This window comes from Anomalospiza imberbis, chromosome 12, assembly GCF_031753505.1.
Source record: "Anomalospiza imberbis isolate Cuckoo-Finch-1a 21T00152 chromosome 12, ASM3175350v1, whole genome shotgun sequence".
NCBI lineage: Eukaryota > Metazoa > Chordata > Aves > Passeriformes > Viduidae > Anomalospiza > Anomalospiza imberbis.
The window spans coordinates 9164924-9180993 of NC_089692.1; the positions used below are offsets into that span (position 1 = coordinate 9164924).

Sequence of the window (16070 nt, forward strand, 5' to 3'; positions counted from 1 at the left end):
AAGTATGATAAATAATTGCTTGGCTGTAGTAACCACATAGAAGGAAAAAAGGATTACCCTAATCAAACTCAGTCAGTGTGGTGTTGCCTGTCTCTGTGCTCCACATTTCATTCTGAGAGTTTGCAGTTATAAAAACGGAAATCCTGAGTTCTTTAAGAGGAAATTGTAAAGGATTTATTTTCCTGCCACCTCCAAGAAAACTTTGATAATATTCAGGGTCAGCTCTTCAGCTGGCATGATCAGCAGAGCTCTGTGGAAACCAGTGGATCATTGCCAATTTGTAACAGCTGAATGTCTGCTTTTACTACACGGACGACCTTATTTTAGATTTTTCTTTCTCCATATCTCTAACTCTTTTGTTTTTTCCTCTTTGAACTAGGAACATTAACAGCCAAATACATTTTTTGTTGTCAGGAATACCTGTCCTCCATCAAGACTCATATTTTTATATAAGTTGCACCAGTGATTCTTACTCATATTTCAGTATCACCAAAAAGCACAAACCAGGACTGTACAATCCTTTACCACACACGTATTTTTTATGTTATATCTGTGCAAAAAGCCAAATACTAATGTAACAGAGGCCTAAAGCACAGATAATGGACCCTCCTGAAAAGGCAGGGTGAGCTTATCTTAGACAGCTTTATCATGAGAAACAGTGCTTCTAAAAAGAAGCCATCTAGGAAGGAAAAATGAAAACATTTTATTCTGCATATATTGAAAAAAGCAGTTTTTTCTTCTGTATGAAGAAAGTGCTCTAGGGAAGGTAACTGATTTTGTGAAGTCTTTTGATTTTGACAATAATCTTCTTTGGGGCTCAGGGAATACATTTCTGACTGACTTGGGCTGCATAAACAGGCTTTTGTAAGTTCCCAGCCAAGAAACCTGATGGTAAAGGATGAATAGCATGATGCTTATATCCATCCATTTCTAAAGAGACAAAGGGAAAAACCCAGAAACATGCTCATCTACAACTAAAATTTATAAATAAAGACCTAGACACTTTTAGCCAAAATTGCCCTAAAGAAAATTTCCCAAGAGATTAGAGCTGTAGGGTTGGAAGAACAGTCACTGAGAATGCTTTTGGAAAGCAAAAGTTTTTTATTTAGATGAGAATGGAGTGTTTGGAAAAGATTATGACAGATGACCGTCATAACTTCTCAGAGGATCTGCGAACCGAATAATTTTCTCATTTGACTGGTCATGAAAGAAACCAGAGTTTCATTTCTTACTCTGGTAAAACAATCTCAGAGTCTGCATTGCTCATATCCCAGGTGACTGCCTGGACCACCTAAGAGCTGCTGAGTTTGGGCATATCTGTGTCAATGCTCTTTTTTAGACCTTTCACAAAATATGTGATGAAAATATCCATTTTTTCCCACAAATCATTTGCACGGGAAGGAGAATCTAAAAGTTAAGAATGAAAGATCATTCTGAGATGTATTCTGTTAATCAGTGCTGAGAGCTAAAAAACACTGTAACCTTTCTGGAAAAAAACTGTTATCTGATTGGATCCTCAGATTTCACTAATAAGCACTAATAACACTAATAAGCATTTTCAGATAAGCACTAATACCAAGTTACATCTATTTTGTTGCAAAGGAGGTCTTTTGCTATCACGTTTTGCTGGAAATCCCACCATTGGTGAAACAGAGAAAAGCTTGTTAAGAGCCCGCTTCACTGGAAGATTCCCTATCTGCTTCTGGCTGTTTTGCAAAATAAAAGTTATTTCTTTTACGTGCAGCTGCTGAAAAATGTGGGTGTACAAGATCTCATGTGGCAATTGCTTCTGTGGCTGTTGTGCAGTAAAGAGCAGTAAAGACTAGGCCATGACAGTGGTCACTATGAAAAACCTTTGCCACAGCGGCTGGCAAATGTTTCAACGGAACAATGTGCTCTGCACTTGCAAACACTCTTAAAAACAGGTTTCACTAACATCAATAAACCCCCCTAGGATATGGCAGAAAACTCCCATTATAACTTTAAATAATTCAAGCAAATTGAACCCTTTCCAGAATATATCCTGAGATAAGAATGTTTTCCAAATATTTGAGGAAGGAAGGGGAAAAAAAGGTTAAAATAGAAGGGCAAACTTACATAGAATCCTGCCAGTATATCACTGAGTAGCTCTCTAAACACTGTACATTTAAGATCCCTACCAGAGAATAAAGATATTCCTTTGCTTATATGTTACTGCCTAGCCCTACAGCCAGACTATGTAGGACTAAATCTGACAGCAGAATTCAGGCATGCTGTAGCATTCGATGCTTAGAAAATCCATTGCCCTTGCAGTATTCATAATCCTATTATGTTAAATTTAGCTGGTCAAATTCTGCTCTTACTTGTACTTCACATCTGTCAATTTAGGGCATACAGGGCATGCATCAAAGCAGCATTTAGGTCAGAATAGGGAGAGATTTGATATTTGAAATACATTTCATCTTTCAAAAGCCATATTTTTCCAATAATAAATGCAGAAACAAGTATCCCCAAGGTCATGCAATTTGTGTTCTTTCCCACTCAGCTAAAGATGGTATTAAGGAGCTAAAATGAGAGAAATATTGTCATTTGGTTATGTAGTGTAGTGATGTCATCCTTCTGGCACTTTGGACACTTTGTTTAACAAGGAAATCAGCCGGAGCACAGGAGCTGCAGAGGAGTTCCAGGCTGAGGGGCTGGCAGAGTGAGTGCTGAGCTGCAGGCTGTGTGTGTCCCCACACTGCAGGGGTTTTGTGAAGTAGATAAATTACTTTCTTAATTATATAAACATATACTAATATTGTTGGTTTGCCTTTTGCAAAGAAATATTAAAAATCCTTGCAAACAAGCACATAGACCACTGACTCCTCAAGCATCCCACTGGAGTGCAGAGGCTTAGTCCTATTAAAAACAACCCTGTTAAAATTCCTTAGTTGTATTGAAAAAATGCTCCAAAAATCCCAGGTAAAATTTTAAGGCTGGCTTCCTGGGGCAAGTAAAAATCATCAGAGCAAGTAAACTTACCCTAAATAATATTTACTACCATTAAAATGTCTTCATCTTCTTATATGAAAATGCAAATCACAGCTGGTCAGAGTGCCCAAGGTGATAGAAGACACCTATGAAGGTGACTTAATTTTTTCCTCTGACACTTTACAGCAGTGAGCCAAAATAGAAAACATAGTGATAAAAAATCCAGTAAATGCATGTAGTGTACACACTGTGTATGTTTCAGGGGGGCACAAAATGTAGTACTTTCTTTTGACTGTGTAACAGAGGACACAAGTTATTAGCAATGTTGTAATAAGCACTTTTATGGACAGATGACTATAGGGATTCATGCTGAAATTCTGTTTCAAATGGTCAAAAAATGGATAAGCAGTGAAAAATGGTTTATATCATTACACTTTCAAATATATGTGCAAAAGACCAAAACTGGTCTTTTGAACTGACTGTATGCTTTACACCAAGAAATTCCAGTCATTTGTGTTGAAACTCTCCAAAATGTCATTCCAAAATTTTCAGCAGCACTTCAAAAAATTTCAGAAACAAAGAGTTGGGAACAACAAAACTAGCTGAACTCAGCCTTTTGATCTCATTGCTTGTAACTAAAAGCTTTTTGTTTTTTTGAGGGGGGAGATCACTTTTTAAAAATTTATTTAGCACCAAAACAGAACCTGGTGAAGCACTGTCACTCCTTTTCATTACTGGAAACGACTTTATTGTTTAAAAAGTCCTAGAAAATCTAGACAGATTTCCTTTATAGATATTTTAGGTTAAATAGGTAGCTGCATGTCTATTTAATCACAGGCACTTGCACACTTGAACTTGCTCTGAGCTTGTCTGATGAATTATCTCTGATTAATTTTCTTTGTTTTACACAAAGACATTGTCTCCCATGAAACAAAACGACTAATAGATGTGTGAGGTCAACACAATCCTCCCCATACACAAGATTAGGGATATTACAGTTTAGTCTTCTGAAGCTGTTCAACACCTCAGTGTTTTAGCAGCGTTAGTTTGATGTGCTCAGTGCCATCAGTTGCAACACTGAGGTTCAAATTTTAAAATGAAATTTCAGAGATAAAAGCATTAAGATAGTTCTATCAGCTATAATACTGGGATGTGCATGTTTGCAGCATTATTTATAGGTCAGATTCAAAGAGGCCACTAGAAAATATCATTGATGTATTCAATGGCTTGTTTCCCAACCTGAGTCCCACAAGAACCCCAACCAAAAATTATCAGTGCTATTTTTCCACATTGTACTTTTCCATTTCTAATTGTTTCTAATTCTTCATAGAAGCCCTTTTAATTCAGCTACCCAGTATAATACAGTATACATAATATTTTGCAAGACACAGCTTCTGCAAGTGCCTTTATACCTTCAGGCTTTGTGACTTGACAACATAATGGTCTTGATTTATTAGAAGATAAACCTTTTCCAATGCTTTTTCCTTTAAATAGTGAACTGTAAATAACTTATCCAATATGAAAAATGCTAAGTAGCTCCTTTGAAATTCTAATGGAGATTGTCGACAGTTACATCACCCACTACAGAATCCTTGTATCAATACTTTACCTGTATATATAGGAACATACAAGAGTGTAACCTGCACATATACACATTTCTGTGTGGGTCTCTTGAGACACAAGTGTTGGATGGAGTGAAGCTAGCATATTCCAAAACAGAAAAGATTTTGTTGCTGTATTTGTGTCTTAAAGATTTCAAGTGTCTTTGCTGTATTTGTGTCTTAAAGAATATTCAATTACATAACATTGCTGTTAAATATAATTAAATCAACATTTTCTGTGCTTTTTCTTTAATTATTTCAGTTCTGTGGTTTGGCTGGCCCAAGCTTTCCAATTGTCAAATCATCACTAAAGAAACCTTCCTGCAAATCTTAACTCCAAACAGCCCTCCTTTCCTGTCAGTAACAGCATTTTCTGCCTGTGCTTCTACACTGGCATGTGGATGTGGTGGCACACCTTGATGTCAGCAGCAGGATGGAGTCTGGATGGAGCGAGGACTGGCTGGGCCGTGCACCATAATCCTTGTGTTTGGAGCTCTGGCTCTGATCATATTAAACCCAAGTCCTGGGCTACCAAGCCTTCCTAATTACTCCTCTGTCCTCTCTCCCCTACAGGCACCATCCCTAGCACATTCTGCCACCAAGCAAGCTCTGCTCCACCCGCCCTATGATCAACGCCTGTGGAGCTCAGAAGATCTTTTCTCCCTGACAGCCTGAACCAAATCACTTTTCCAGGCTTAACATTCTTCAGAACACTGTCAGGCTTTGCTACCACCAACCCACTATTTCCAGAACACAGTTAAGTGCTTATCACTTAAAACTTTAAACACTAATTGCTTAGTAATGAAAACTTGAATTGATTGGCAAGTAAAGTTCTGCTAAGTGACTGGCAGAATTCCAGCTCCAGTCCATAATAATCAAAATTCACCAAAATAGCATTTTTAAATGTCTTTTGTTTGAAAACCATTCTATACCCAGGTGTGTGAAGATCTAGATGCAAGATGGTAATTTTAAGTGTTTCTAGGATTGAGCCCAAAAAAAATGTTTCTGAATTAACAATTGCTAATTGGGGGTTTAATAAAATCTCTGTGTTCATCTTAAAAATGTCTAAGTTATTAAAAATCATATTTCTCCTTCTTTTATTTCACCTGTTTGTGTTGTCAGGTAAATCAATCCCTCTTAGAAATGTATTCCTCAAGAGAATGATGCTCAGCTTCCTCCTAACCTGGTGCTCAGGATGGAGACTCTTCCATTGTCACTTTGATAGAATTTACTATTAATTGCCAAAGCTACTGTGTAACCTGAGGAACTTCCCTCACCCTCCAAAACAGCAATCTGAATTTTCACAACTTTAGACAAAACACTGCAGCTAATTCCCTGTATTTCTGCTCGTTTGCTGTGGGTGCTGATGGAGCTGAATAGAGATGTTTAATGCAATGTTACTTGTGAGACACTGGATTACATTGGATAATGAAAAGGAAAAGAATGCAAACTGAATTAGCATACTATTAACTATTTGTGGCATTGGAATGTAATCCTCTTTCTAGTTTTTAGAAATTGCAGAAGAAACATCCTGAAAACATGCAAAACATGCAGTGCTACTCCTTAGCATCTTTTAATTGTATTTAGTTCTTGCTCAAAATCCCAACCCATTTCTTAAAGATGTCTTTCATGTCACAAGAGCTTTGCAGAGATTCTGGACAGTGTTCCCAAACACAGACCAAGATAGTTTCTTTTGCTTTTACCTTCAGGGCCACAATATGAGAAGCTTCTGGCACTCTGATGTTCTGTCACTTTTTAATGCAAACTCTGGAAGTTCGCGGACACAACGCTGCACAATCTGAGGAAGATAAATCACAGTTACTTCAAGCCAGCTGACAGCAGTTTAAGCAGCTGCAATCATCAAGCACCAAGGGAGTTTCTTCTTTTATCTTACTAAATGCAAAAGTATACCAGGAGCTGCTAATATCACTGGACTATCAGGAGTCCTGCTTTTCCATAAAAATCAGCAAGCAGTAAGTAAATTCTGTTGACGAAATGTAATAAAACAAAGACGGTTTCAAATATGACCATTCCCTGATGCATTCTGTAGCCCCCTCTTACTCACTTATTGCATGCTGCTGAGATTATAAGGTTTGCTTTTATCTGTCAGAAATCAATATTTCAAACATCGGATAAAAGAGGAAATTGAACTGGGAATAGGCTGAAGTGCTGTAAAAACTACAAAGCACAATTATCAAAAAGCACTTAAGGTACTTAATAGGACACACATATAAAAATGCTCAAATTAATGTCAGGGAACTATAATGAGAACTTTTTCTATGCTTTTTGATCCAAATGCAATGCAATTCGAGTGCAGCCTGGTCAGTCAATACAGTTTTCAATTTATATGAAACCCTAAGGATTTCTAGCAATCCATTTGCTAGAACTAAACCATTACATATGATTGGTTAATATTTCAATTTATTGAAAATACATTATTTTGTGTAAAGTGTTTAAGTTGTTGAGGTTTAATCATTATAAACAGTTATGATAAAAATAGATCTTAGGGTAAACAAAGACCTTACAGTCAAGCTTTTAATAAATACTTGTATAACTAGAAAATTGGATTTTAAGAGGAATAGACATAAGGAAAAACTGCAGATATGGGGTCACAAGATGAGAGGAAATTGTTGTACAGAATGGATCTTTATCAACACACATTAAGCTGGGAAGGGACTTTGTAAAATATTGGAAATCATGGTTATTTTATGCAAAAAAAACCCCAAAAAACTTCCTCACTATTAACTTTAGTACTTTCCCCTTAGATTTATATATTCATTTATCATCTTTAATAATACTGAGCTGGAGGTCTTTACAAAACTATGCTAGATCAGAAATCACTGAAAGTGGACATGTGTGTATGAACACACCAGCATCCATGGAAAACAGATTAAGTGACTTCAGAAAATTTGATATCAAGCACCAAGAGCTGCAACACACAGAGGAGTTATAGCCATGATTTGAGCAAACAAGATGCACATTAATTAAATGGTTGTATCCAACTGCAGCACTCTTTCCTAACCTACACCCCACAAGGAACAACAAGGGACTCTTGGAACTCTCTCTTTGTGGAAAGTCATTAATACTTACACTTCACATTTATACTTTAACCATGACATTTCTTTCATATAAGGGAACTTTTACTTCACCACAACTACGATGTGACTCTGACTGGAACTACACCCAGCTCTCTGAACTGTGGATCAGGCTGTGGTTTCCACTATCAGACAAATTATTCCATAAGCCAAACACCTTCCCATCACCTTTCCTCATTACACTTTTGAGCCTAATGCAGCACAACCTCTTAGTTAATATCCCTACTTTTTTAAGTCTAATCTGAGTCTTTGCTACTATAATTGTAATCCTACTTCTTGGTCTATTTTGTGTGATGAAGAAGAGGTTATAGTATTCTCTTTTACAAGAAATTTGACTATGTAGGCACAATCATCACAGGATCTTTCCAGCACACAGGTTCTGTGAGTCGTACAGTTGGGCTCTGATCTAGACAGTTAATGACTTATGCAATTCACCAAGTTAAACTACACAATACACAGCCAAAATCTCTCTTCTAATGATTCTGGTCTTATCTATGTTAAGTAAAATGTAACATGACTTAATTGAGGGAACTCAATTAAGATATCCCCTAAAAACAGTTTTCATATGTGCATACAAGTTTGACAAAGCTAAAAGGAAATAGATTGCTTCAGCTGCATAGTGTATTCACTTGAATGGTATCTTGAATTTTCAGGTCTCCTGAACTAACAGACTGGTTTTTTGAATCAACAGAATCATCACACAGCATATAACCTTTTCCAAACAGTACATTTAAAAAAAAAAAAACAAGTACTAAAAATAGTTTTTTTTTTCTCTGAGAAGAAAACATGCTATGATCTGATAAGGCAGTTGTAGTTATGGCAGTCATAATTGCATAATGCACTTCACAGAAGCTTCTTCTATTGCATTTTATTGTATTTTTTCCTTCAATTATTAAATTCAGAGGCTTAACCTCAAAAGAAAATGCACTTGTCTTTACATACACTTGAAATGTTACTGCCATTTAAAACTAATCAATGTTTTGTTTAGTACCACAATAGCTTATTTGCAAAGCACCTCTTTAAGAGATATTTACACGGTGTTCTAGAAGTAAACATGTTTCACACTCTAAGAAAGACCCCCAACAATGACAGAGGGCTTCATTCTCATCTCAAAGTTCAGCACAACTAAAGTGACTTAAAAGTCTTAAAATACTGTGCACAAAGGGAGTTGCTACTAGATTATACCCCCCATTAATAAATAATACAAGGGAAAACTAGGCATTGTACACAACCCCTATATCCCTAGAGAAGTCCAGGAAATTAATTTTCAAAGGCACAGCATACAAATATATGCTTTCATTAATGTTAACAGGAAAGCAAACAGTTAAAATCTTATTATTAACCTGTGTTTAAATTCGCATTTCTTAGAAATAATATACCACTCCTTACTTGGACCTTCAACTGCATAAAACTCAGAGGACACCAAGGCCTCACGAAGGGTGGAGAGCCCAAGCTACTCCAGTAAAGTCAGAACATCTCTCAGTGCAGGAATGATCACACCAGTTTCCTCTAGGAATACAGGGAAGATTTTTGCATTAGTCTCTATAGACTTCCCCAGAAAGAGGTCAGAGAAACCAAGTTAAGTAATGTGAGTACCCCTCATGTCTCAAGATCTGCAGTTATTTAACAAAGAGAAATTTGAACGAAGGAAATTTTGCACAAAACTCACAAGCAGGCTTTTTTTAATTTCCAAATGTAAACATCTACTGCTTTAATAAGCAGATAACCCCCAGTTCAAGCTATACCTGTATTTAAAGACATCAAACCCATTGATTCCAGTAGAGTAGCACTACTATTACTATGATGAAAGTTATAAAACCAAAGCTAATAAGGGACCAAGCTTTGCCAAAGGGAAGAACCAGAATTATAATTGAAAGCATTGGACAAAGGGACTGCCACAAAGTAATGCAATGACCTATGCCAAAGCAGCCATGTTACAAATAATATTATTTCCTACACAAAGTTTAAATTGTATTTTTCAATACATTTGTATCTGTGAACTTGGGATCTATTACTTTTATCATCTGTAATGCACAGCCAATATTTTGCATTTGCAATCTTGAAAATTTAATGGGGGGGACAGAATAATTTTGTATTTTATCAGTTTATTGTATTTAACTGCTAACAATATGTGGTAGCTATCACACATTGCAAGTACTCTTACATTACAGAAATCAAATAATTCCCTGATTTCCTTTTATTAATCAAGATTGTCTTTCCAGCTGGGCTTTAATGAAGTATTTTGTTAAGGATCATTAAGGAATTATATAAACTGCTCATAGTTCCTACTGCTAATCATAAACATTTCATTCAACCATGCTATAAATCTGAAATTTGCCTTCCAGTTTTACTACAAAGCCTTTTTAGAGCAGGTATTGAGAAATAAAAAATTAAAAACAAATCTTCCAACAAAACCTCCTTCATTTCCAGAAGAGAATTTCCCAATTAAATTAATATAAAATAATCAAGAATTTACTTAGAAGGTTAAAATAGTGTGATTGAAAAATGAATAGTAAGATTTTTCCATTCCTCTTTACTTGAGGTAAAATAAAGGCAGCTCAAATTATAGATTATTCCCTATTTTAAAAAAAGGTAGAAGGTAGTAAGACAGTGTTGGGTAGATGCACAGTAGTAATGGATTATGGAGATTTTTGTCTCCTGGGTCACTGTTATGAATCTGATCCAAGACAGCAATGATGAAATGTCAGTGCCATTTTATGGCTTTTAGCATGAAATCCTGACCCTGTGAGGTCAATGGCAAAACATCAGTAGTGGCAGGATTTTCACCTTTTGAATCTCTAAGATGCAAAAAGAATTAAGGTCTGACTCAGCATCCATCGACTTTAATGGGAGTTATACTAAGTTCAAGGTGCAGGTTTTTACAAGTCCTTCGGTGCTGCTTTGCTCATGCTTTAATAAGAGCTGGATCCTTCAGATGACTCAAACACTTAAAACTGCAGCATTAAAACTATAAACTTTTATCTTTAAAGTTAAGTGTTCTAATGACTCTCATCGCCTTGCTCCACTGTGTGGATTCCTCTGCTCCATTAGGCTGAGCTCTGGATAAGAGCTTCTTTCACCACACATATTCCCTTCTCCTGCTTCTTTCTCTGAAAGCAAAATCCTTGTCCCAGGTGACACAAGGTCCAAAACCTCTCGGATCACCATGGTTGTGGCCCTCAAGGAATCTGGCACAGACTGTGGCTTCTGCTCTGCATCCTGTCTTATCAACTTACAGTCAATTCCCATAATACCACTCCTACAAAACGTGAGGTCTCTGGAGCAGAGGATTAGTAAACCTTTGTGTCACAATGACTAAATTAACAAAGAGGCAGAAGTCATCAAACATGCTTTTTGGAGTGATTAATTCAAAGAAAACCTTTATCAATTTCCTGAAAATAGGCAGAGATGGCTTATTTATTATTTTATTTCATTTGCTTTGATAGTGGGTGCTCTGTAGAAAGGACATTTCCAATAATTTTAAACCAGCGGCTGCTGGAACCTAACTCTTAAGTCTTGCCACTTGGCAGATTTGAAGAGCTTTGATCCCTAAAAGGAAATAAAAGTAGAACCAACTGAGCTGTCAAATTTTAAGTGTTTATCCAAAACAAATTTCCGAAGTGAAATTATTTGATCATGCTCTCCAAAAATACTTAACGTACACAAATATAAAAATTATGTCTTGCTGTAACATATGCTTTCCAGACATATTTCACTTGCAGCTCAGGCGTGTGCTCCTAAAAGTATTTAGCAATGCTGAAAACCACCCAGGAATTAAACTGAATGAAAGCATGCTGAGGAAGTTGCTGGAGGTTTAATTACCTTTTCTCATTTTTTTTTTTCTCTTTAGTGGGAGTTCTGAATTCTGGAGGAGTAAAACTCCAGTCTCTACTGTATTGAAATGATATTTTTTTAGCACTCCAATCATTGTCTCTACTTGACTAAGACATTTCTGTGCTAAAGCAGGTGCATTTACTTTTCAAGTATTATTTTACTAATCAATTGAAAAATTACCTCCATGAATGACAGAAGTGCAGACCTTTGGAGTATTTCATTAAAAGGAGCAAACATTAATTACAAATCCAGCCCAACCTTTGCAGACATAAATTATGGGACAGATCTATTTTCTCCATGCTTAATTGCAAGCAGTGACTAGCTCTTTAAATTATTATCTCCAAGGCATGAATGAAATTAGAATGGATTTGGTGATATTCTCAAAGCTTATTTGTATCTAAATAACTTGGCCATATACTGTCTGGAGATAAAAGGAAAATTAGGTGAAGCACCTTTGAGCCTTTCAACAGTGCTAGCTTACCGTGAAAAAAATTGGGAATTGCAAAATGGAAGGAATTAGAACCTTAAAGTCTTTGCAGACTGGGAGGTCTAGATGCAGGCTTAACAATGGGATAATTGATAATGTCCAAGTATTTTTCTCCTAAGCCAAATTCTCAAGAATTTTAGATGTTTTTAAATTTCTGAAGCACTCACATTTCAGGCAGAATATTCCAGGCAACATCTTTCCTGAAAGGTAATATTTACATTTCAAGAAAAATAAGCACTTTTCCAGTGAAGTAAAGACCCCTTCCTACAGAATTAAGAAGACTGAAAATTCTGATTTCATAATAGGCACAGAGCTGACATTTTGATCATACCAAAATCTGGCAGGAAAACAGATTAATTGATTGGTCCATTGAAACATGAACAGAAGGTACAATTTGCTATGATGAAGAGTGAGAAATAGATAGAGAATGCAAGGATTATTTTTTAATGCAATAATGAAGACAGAGATGTATTTTTTTTTAATGTATATAATGATTTAGATATTGCATTGGAAACAGGAAGGCCTCTATAGGAACATTGTTTTTTATATACTACAGTGGATGTGAACAAATGAGTCTCACAAGACTCCGTGCGTACTCCCTGACCCTTGTTTTTACTACCCCTCTACCACAGAAGTTAATAATTTGGCATTGCATACTTAAAAAAAAATAGATAATTACTTGCTTGAAGTTCAATTTACTTGTGTCATGATACAGTAAATACCAGGCTGAATTCTCGCAGTGTTAATCATTAACCTGGGAGAGGGCATTTGCTTGAAATGCATTCTTTCAACTTTGGCGTTTCATGAACACACTGGTAGATATTTCAACAGCAATTTCAAATATGCTGAAGATGTAAATAAGTTCAAGTCCCCTCAAAAGCCAAACTCTTTCCACCTTTTAACTTTTGGATATAAAGTCACCTTCCATCTCTGCTGCAGGAACAGCCTCTGACAGCAGAATAACAGCAGCTCTGCAGAGCTGGATGGTTTGAGGTACAGAGGAAGCCCAGTTCAGATTCAGAGGGCTTATTTGTGCAAGACATCATGCAAAGAGCAGGGCAGGGTATCTATAAAAGGAACATTCCTCTGATGGTACTGATTTTTTTTTTTAATTTTCTACTTTGGCGGACTTCTCAGGCCCATAGCAAAATGTTTCGGGTACTGAGTTTAAGACTCTGTAACAAAATTAGAGGACTTCTTGAAAAAAATATATATTCTTCTGAAAAAATTGATATTGGTTCCAAAAATTTGGAAATACCTGGTTCAGCAGAGAGAAGACTTCATGGGCTTCTTCATTTTAAGTGTCATGCTTAGGAGAGGGAATAGTGAGAAAACCTATTTCCTAGAATTTTGGAAGTATTTATGTTCCCTTTCTTCTCCACGGTATTTCATCTTAATTTAAAAGTGAGGAGTTAAAGATTGATCTGGAGCTTGGGAAAAGCATTCAAGCAGAGGACCAGAGGGGACAGAGTGAACCCTTTACCCACATTTCTTGAGAAAGGCACTGCTTTGCAATATATTCCTGGGAATGATAATATCATAGGTAACCTATTTGCTCTGGAATCTAAACCAGAGCACTACACTCAAACCACCTGCACCTACAATGAAGGATAGTATGAGGATCTCCCCACTTACACAGGCTTTAGTGGAATGTATGATTTTTCAGACATCTGGGGAAATTCCTCAGCTTTGATAAGATATCAGTCTATTCATTGATCATGTTCTTTATATTTCTTTAGAAAGAAAAATACCACTAACAATTACTGGCTTTAACACCTTGCAGTTTATATATAACTTCTCATACAAGGAAGAAACACCTTAAGTACACCGTGGAAGTAGCACCAATACAATTTATAAAATGTAGATATGTTGGAGCAGAGAAGGCAGAAAATTAGTTAAATGGGAGTTTTAAAAATTAAGATACTTTCTTCATCCAGGCTTATGGAAAACAAAGAAAGCTGGTAGAATACATACTTTTAACCAACAGAAACTTTTTTTCCCTCTGGATACAGAATTCAAGACAGAACTTTGCAGAAGTTGCAAAAATTGTGAACAGAAATATTGAGGAGTCATGATTTTTAACTAAATATTAACCACTGCTGTATTAATTCCTGTGTTACAGTCTAAATGTAGGCAGCTGCTTAGTCAGACATTGCTGTGCACCAAAGCAACGTGCATTAATTACAGCCGGGCCAGAGTGGGAGCAGAGACTGCCACGAGGCACAGCCAGGTCACAGAGCAGCTCCCCAGCCATGGAGGCTCCAGCCCTTCCAGCCAGGGCCAGACCCTCTCAGGGGGCTGCCCTCACTGAAGGGTCCAGCCACAGGCTGGGACGGTGGGGACAACCACGGGACACTGATAAGCAGCTCAAGTGCAGCTCCTCCATCGGGACTGCAGCTGAGCCCGTTTGACTGCAGGAGCCAGGAACGGGCCCGGACCCTGGTGCAGACCCAGGCTGCACCCGAGCTCAGAGGGCAGCACCCCCGGGCACGTCTGTGCCTGGCTCCAGTGACTCCAACGAGTTCGTGTGCCTGGACATGGAGCACTGCTCCCTGTGATCCCCGCAGGATGAAGCCAGGCATCATCTGCTCAGTATCTCCATTTTTTGTGTGCAGAAGGATAAACTGGTGTGGAGCACCAAGCCCCTGGTGTGAGCTGTGCTGTGTGTGCTGGGAGCTGTACTGGGATTCCAGCACGTGGCTCCCAGGAGTGCTGGATTCCAGCACGGCCTCCAGCTCCAGCACTCCTGCCCCACTCAGACTCACACACACAGCTCATGGGGCTGGCCAAGGGTACCACACTGGGGCCACAAAACAGAACAGTTCTAACAGCAAGTTATCTGCATAGTTCTCACTCTGACTTTTCTCCTCACTCTCCTCTGCCCAGTAAACTTCACAGCAACAACAAAGAGTAACATCAATGCTAGCTCCATCCAAATGAATGGATATGGAACAGAGAGATGCATCTGTTTAGTGATTGTGAAGTGAGCTGGCTCCTTGCTGTGCCACCACTTCACCTTCTTCACCTTGCCTTATTACAACCTAGTTTATTTTTGTGGGGTTTTTTTGTTGAAATCTGACATGGGGTAAGAAATTATTTTTATTATGTCTATTTGAATTACTCCTACTATTTAAATACTCACATTACCTGCAAACTGTTAACAACCTTGTTGCACATTGGGTAATCACTGTGGATTGAACTCTTGAAAGATAAAGACAGAATGGTTTGAATAATAGTTCTTGTTCTGTCCTTCTCTAACAGATGAATATGAATAATAACTTATTTTGGCCAAAACAACTAATTCCAGGTGAATTTATGTCCTTAATGGGAGATCTGCCATGACAAACAAGAAGGGTTTGGTACGTTCTAGTCAAAAGTGGAATATCTTAAATCAAAAGTTTCAGTAGGCTTCAATGTTCCTGCTAACCCTTCTATTAAATCTTCATAACAATGTCATAAGCTAGGATTTGTTGTCTTCCACTTTATTAAATAGAGGGCAACCTCTAGAACAAAATAATATTGAGAAATAAAATTTACTTTGGATTAGTTTCATGTAAACATAAAAAAACCCAACTTCTCAGAACTCATGTGAAAAACATAATGTAGTTAATATTAAGTACAAAGATTATGCAACCTATTACTTTTACAGTTTGTTCTCCTGTGTCCTTGATTTCATGCCTGTTTTGCTTATGATTAATGAATGACTCACCCTCAGTACCCTCTCATTTATTTCATACCTCATTATGAATTTGAAATGGTCAATTTGTTATTTGAAAACAGCAAAACAAGCATGGAAGTTAAACAGTGTTCAAAAATGCAAATGACATTTTTATGAATAAATTGCTATTTTATCACATTTTAATGGTTTACATTTTTAACTGCTTTTGATATAATTTTGAAAGGTGTACTTAACTTATTCCTATAGAATACCAGGTGGAGTTTCTCCATGTGATTTATTTGAACATCAGGAGTGTCAGTGCACTCTATAGTCACACACACACAAGTCCTACAATGACACCTGGTATACTTTACAGTTTTCTATTTTGGCTTGTCAAGATCCTATGCTATAATTCCCCCATGGATTCTCATTTGTTTTGTTTG

General features: G+C 37.1%; 1 long non-coding RNA gene across 2 annotated transcripts in view; it reads right to left on the reverse strand.

Annotated features, from left to right (window-relative positions):
- LOC137481163 (uncharacterized) overlaps positions 1-16070 on the reverse strand; it is a 187818-nt gene that overhangs the window by 58809 nt on the left and 112939 nt on the right. For both annotated transcript variants that reach the window (XR_011003360.1, XR_011003359.1), the window contains exon 3: positions 6257-6351. This is a non-coding gene — a long non-coding RNA (uncharacterized lncRNA). The remainder of the gene's footprint in view (positions 1-6256; positions 6352-16070) is intronic.